This window comes from Rhopalosiphum padi, chromosome 1 (genome assembly GCF_020882245.1).
Source record: "Rhopalosiphum padi isolate XX-2018 chromosome 1, ASM2088224v1, whole genome shotgun sequence".
NCBI classification, from domain to species: Eukaryota; Metazoa; Arthropoda; class Insecta; order Hemiptera; family Aphididae; genus Rhopalosiphum; species Rhopalosiphum padi.
This window is the reverse complement of record NC_083597.1, coordinates 65,909,339-65,915,338: the sequence shown is the minus strand read 5'-3', so window position 1 is coordinate 65,915,338 and position 6,000 is coordinate 65,909,339. Positions and strand designations below refer to the sequence as shown.

Below are 6,000 nucleotides of genomic sequence, written 5' to 3'. Positions count from 1 at the left end.
AATTTAATATCCTAATTACAGTATTCATAAGTACAGTTATATGAACACTGGAATACCTATTATATTAAAATGAAATTTTTTAGGACAATTAAAATCATCCACGCTGGAAAAAGTTCTATACTTAATGATACACATTAAATGTACTGATCAGTGCTCATACATAAAATGTATAATTTTATAAAGGGTAACCTAAAGTCCCATAAAAGTGATCTGTTTAATTAATTAATTTAATTATTGATAAAGGTTTTATTAATTTGGCTAATTATTTTAATAATAAATTAATTTTGAAATAATATCTTTTATTATTAATATTTTTATTTTCATATTGAAAATATTTTACATGACATGTAAGACATAAACTTTCGGTTTCTGTGTACCTATATACTATAATATTAGTATTTGCCATTTGGTATATTGGTATCTCCATAGGCGCCGCCAGGAATTTTGTCAGAGGGGTGCATTGTGCATAGTTTACACTGATTTCTAAATAATGCTTAAATTATTTAAGTTAAATACGTAGAAATATGTATTCAAATTATACGAAGATAAAAAGTTATTTTAGTTTTTTTCAACGGCAGGTTAATGCAGGCTAGTGGATACTATTAGAAAAATAAGTATTATAATAGATATAATATAGATAATATTATGCAAAATCAAATATTTTCAATACCATTCAATTTTTCTTATTTTTTATTTATTTATTTATTTTTTGAAAGGCCAGGGGATGCAAGTGCACCCCACTCCCGACGCCCATGGGTATCTCTACCTGACTACCAAGTAACTAGTACTATACACTAGGCAATGGTGTAACTATAATTTTGGACACTTAAATACCACTTCCTCCCTTTCCACTTGACAATCGAAAGTCTGATGATATCAGACTGATCATAATATTATAATCTTTAGGCATCTAACTACAAAACTACTAAATTGAACTGTTATTGTAGTGGTCTCTCGAGGAAAGACCATGAATGTGTGAATAATATTATTGTTCGCATATTAAATTATTAAGCAATGGAGCATCATGGAAGTAATTCGAAAGCTGTTCCCTTAGCGTCATCGGTTCCAAAACGAAAAAATAAAATTAAAAGGTATTGAATTGAAAAAAATTCATTGGTGTACTCGCTAGTTCATTGTCATCAAATTCAATTATATTTTAAAAACAATGATTTTAAAATTTTATATAAATGTTGATACCTAATAATTTTAAAATATTATAAAATGTGAAAGAACATAGGTATAGGTAATGCCTACAAATAAAACTACTTTCTATTGTTTGTTCATTCAAGGTTCACCAGGTCACTTGCTTTTTGGGCACTCCTAAGCCTTACTGTGTCAACTGTCAACTTACAAAATGGTACCTACCCGAATAGTGTTTATCGCGTAGAAAAGTAAATAATGGTTTGTCGATAGATGTCTTTGGATTAAACGACATATCGCCGGGTGAACCATGTACAAATTACAAATACAGCGGCCGTAGTCATAGTGCTAAAGTAGGTTATTATAATATTATATTAATTAGTAAAGTACTAACTACCCGCCTATAATATATTATACCGATTATTGTGGTAAAAATATAAAAGTATAATTTATTGACATATGGGTGAATTATGTATCTTTATTGCTGATGTTCATTGTTACGCTTATTCTTATTTCTTAGTTCTTGATAGATACCTAATTCCTTATTAGGGCCTAGGCCATAGGAGTTTTCACACAGTGCACCGTTCATTCGTGTGGTTCGAGTTGAGATGTAGGTAAAGTTACTTACCGTTTACCGATATTTTGTTATTAGCGTTGGACGTATTGAATCAAAAAGACATGACATACTATGCAGTGTAGCCGCCTCTTTAACAGAATTTAATTTCCATTGGCTCTCCGCAGTCCTCGGGAAGAAAGAATAAACACATTTCTTTGGTATCCAGAATTTGACATTTATATTTTTATAAAATAGGTACTTATAAAAATTTGTGTAAGCGTAGCACTAAAATAATATTATATTATACTTTATTATTTATTGTTAAAAGAATTAACGCCAATCGGCAATCGGCATTGAACAATAACTGTAAGTAAGATATTATAATATTATAAACCTGATCCTAAAATTGAATAATGATTAGGTTTACAGACATAAATTAAATTAAGTAGTTATAAGCTTATAACATTAAGTGCCATATCAATAATTTACCCGAGAATTTGTTAAAAGGGACTCAGTAGGTATTTTTTTTTTCATTCTAATACTAAGAATAACTGCAGGAAAAAAAAAAGAAGGATTCTGATGAATGATAAATTTGTTATGTTATGTGTTAGGAAGATTGAGAAAACACACGCAGGTACAACATAACGTATTCTTAAAACTTACATAGCCATTTTAACTTGAAAGTTTTTTGAAATTATATACATTGGCACATTGGTCATCTTGGATTATTTTTAAGAAATAAATTTATAAATGTTTATTTTGAGTAGGTACCTATGTAAATTCAGAATTGATGTAATGGAATTATATATATATATATATAGTATAACTATTAAGTTATAAAACTATGGCTCTTAAATCATATTTTGATAATATTAATTAGCCATAAAATCACAAACGGGACAAACGCTTTAAGATAACCTGTAAAGTGTATGTATTTATACATATAAAATGAAGGTATATAATATACATGCAATATATCGTCCATCTCGTATACTAGAGCACAACATTAAATAGAGAGGACGAAGGAAAACAAAATGTCGGTGAGTGTGTGGAACGGGCTACTACGCGGGCGCTACGTGCGGGAAACCCGGTCACCACCGGATACAAAAGTTGTTACCCCTTCGTGTCCCGATTTTTCCAGCACGTCTTTCCCTCCTGAAGGGGCCGCGGGCCGCCGCAGTTTCCATCCGGACGCCGAATCGTGAACGTTACACCGACTCGGCCGTACACCAGCACGACGGGACATGATTCGTAAGACTATAATATCAGGTACTATAGTACTTTGATGTGGGAAGTCATTTGAAAAAAAATTGTTTCAAATTGTTTGTATTTATCAGTGGGAAATTAGAAATTTTAGAATAGATTTGATTTAACTTTTGAGTTTTTTATTAATAAATCAATGATATTTGACTGTTTTAGTTTGTCTATCTTCGCTGTCGATAAATAAAAAAAGTTTATTAATATCTGTATATCATTATTTTAAGTATAGAACATGGAAATAAAGTTAGGTTTAGTTTTTTTATTTTATAAGATTTTTTTCAGCTTTATAAAATGCAGTGTATTTATGATTTAGGGTTTAAAAGTGTTGTATTTTATTTAATTACTTCTATAAATTATCAAAAAATAAACGATATCAAAGTTATTATTCAACGAGATTTGACAAATTTTTTACAAATTAAAAAAAAATTATTAATGTTGTTGCTGCTCTTATAAATTTAGTTTGGAATTGTACTTAGTTACCTTATGATTTAGATTAAAAAATAACTTATTTTTTAAGAACACTATATTTTAACTTGATAAATAAATTAAATAATATAAAGTTTATAAATTGATAAATAGTTAAGTAGATGCTTACTTTTATTCTAGAATATTAATACATTTTTCAGTTGAAAAAATTTTAATGTTTACACAAATGAACAATGTTTTAGGAATGTTAGATATTCATTTTTTTCTTTTGAACGGATTAATAATAAAAACTATTATTTATTAGTTTATAATATATTTAGTTTAAACCGTTATTTTAATTTTAAATAATTTATTTTTTTAATACTCAAATGAAAACATGAATATATTATTATATTTAGTACAAATATTAATATTTAAAGTGTTTTATAACTTATATACATTTTAATTTAACTATACTCAAAAAGTCAAAATCGTGTTTTATGATAATATTTTATTATTTTTCCTCTGTGCTGAAATTAATTGATGTACATAACTTGGAATATTTAAATTTAATTTAAAATACGAAATGTAGTGGAAAGAGTTTTTAAATATGCCATACATTCCATAGAGATTTCATATAATATAATACATTGTTATTGTTTAGTATTCTTTAAAAAAATTAAAAACTTGTTTCATTTAGTTTAAATTTAGTATAATCTACAAATAGTGTATTATGAAATATATCAAATTCCTGAATGTTTATAAATGTTAAATTTAAATAAATATGAAAAACCTTTTTTTAGCTACTTATTGGTTACCTACCATACATATCTATTACTTTATAATATAAACGAATAAATAAAACTAATTTTGTTGGTACACGAATTTAGCGATGGGTTTTGAGCAATATTTTGTAAATTATATTATAGTTTAATATAATATTTATTATCGCAATCATATAAACAAAGAATATTGATTATCATTATTTAGATACTATAATAATAATAATAATAATAATAATAATAATAATAATAATAACAATAATAGTTTTTATTACATTAAAAAATCTCTTACAAATGATGAATATTAGTATATAATCAAACAACGAACAACACTCATTATTTCAAAATCTATTAACGTTTAAAAAAAAATCTTTTCATTATTTTCGGTCAAAATTAAACAATATTAAAAAATATATATCTTAATATTTTTTATCTTTATAATTTTTAAGTTTTTACTTTTTTGAATAAAAGCATATATTGTTAATTTTATATTTTGAAACAGAATATTTTTGTAATATTTCGATACATAAAAATCGAATTTTGGACGAGCAGTTTATGATTTATAAATTTAGACGAGCGGAGAAAATTACTAAAGAGTAAATAAAATGAAGTTAAACAAAGAAAAATGAATTAATTACACTTTTGTCAAAATTGCTTGCATAATTAGATAAACGTAAATGGATATTTTGTTTAAATCTGGTTTTTTAGTTCATGATCAAAAATAGGAATTAAATTTTTATTTTTATATAATTGGATCAAAACAGAAAAATTACAAATAAAATTTCACATTAAGTGCCTTATATATTATTGTAGTACTAGTTAAAATAGATGAATTCAATAAATATTTTATAGTAACATTTAGTCTATTTAAATGATTATTAAAAGTTCTTCCTTAAATTAATATACCATAAGAATAAAAAGATTGTATAAAATATATAGTTCTTTTTTAAGAGCAAATAAATGTATATTGAGCTTCATTAAATAAATAAAAAAAATTAAGGTTGGCCTATCCCTTTTAACTAATAATTAAAAACTAAACTAATACATTTTGTATAAAAATCCAAATAGGTACACATTTTAATGAATGGACAGTTAATAGTATCACCATTGATAAAACTAAATAATTTGGCATTGTTATTTGTTTGTATTTGTAAAAGATAATTTATAAAAAAAATATGAATAAAAGGGTATTTTAACTATGCCTTGGGAAAAATATACTCGTATGTTTAGAGTTTTAACAATTTTATAAGATTATTGTTTGTAAATAATAAAATATTAAAATATTATTTTAGTTTTTAGATGAAGTTATAATTAATAAAAGATGTACAATTCTACAGTAAAATTAAATACGAGTAATTAAATTTTTTTTGTTGAACTAGAGGAAATTATTTTTAATATTTTACCCTACAAAATATTTTAAAAAATATTTAAAATCAATTAGGATAACTTATTGATAGAATCTACACTCTACATAATAAATAATAGGTATTATACCATAAATTGTTAATATAAAATAGTTGAATATCTCAAATTACATCTATGAATGTCTATAATGTTAAAAACAAGAAATTGCTCTGCTGTATAGTAGGTTTTAAGATGGCTTCTTCATTAAATATAAGTAGATGGTAGGTAATAGATTTATTAAATTTGATTCCAGAGATTTGTATATTAGTAATATGGCAATGTTAACTAATTTTGCCAAATATCATAAAATATTATAATATTATATATTATTACTGTTATTAACTTAAGTTTTTTGTTATTTTTTTACTACTCTTTGAATATTTCATTACCTAAGTAAAACTTTAATTTAAGGATAAGGGGAATGTTGTAAGTTGTGATAGTTAATATTTTTTG

At 24.8% G+C, this 6,000-nt stretch overlaps 1 protein-coding gene across 1 annotated transcript in view; it reads left to right on the top strand.

Moving 5' to 3' along the window:
* The first annotated feature begins 2,846 nt into the window (after positions 1–2,846).
* LOC132931929 (oxidation resistance protein 1) overlaps positions 2,847–6,000 on the top strand; it is a 158,263-nt gene continuing 155,109 nt past the window's right edge. The window contains exon 1 of the mRNA XM_060998024.1: positions 2,847–2,965. The gene's annotated coding sequence lies outside the window, so the exon portion shown is untranslated. The remainder of the gene's footprint in view (positions 2,966–6,000) is intronic.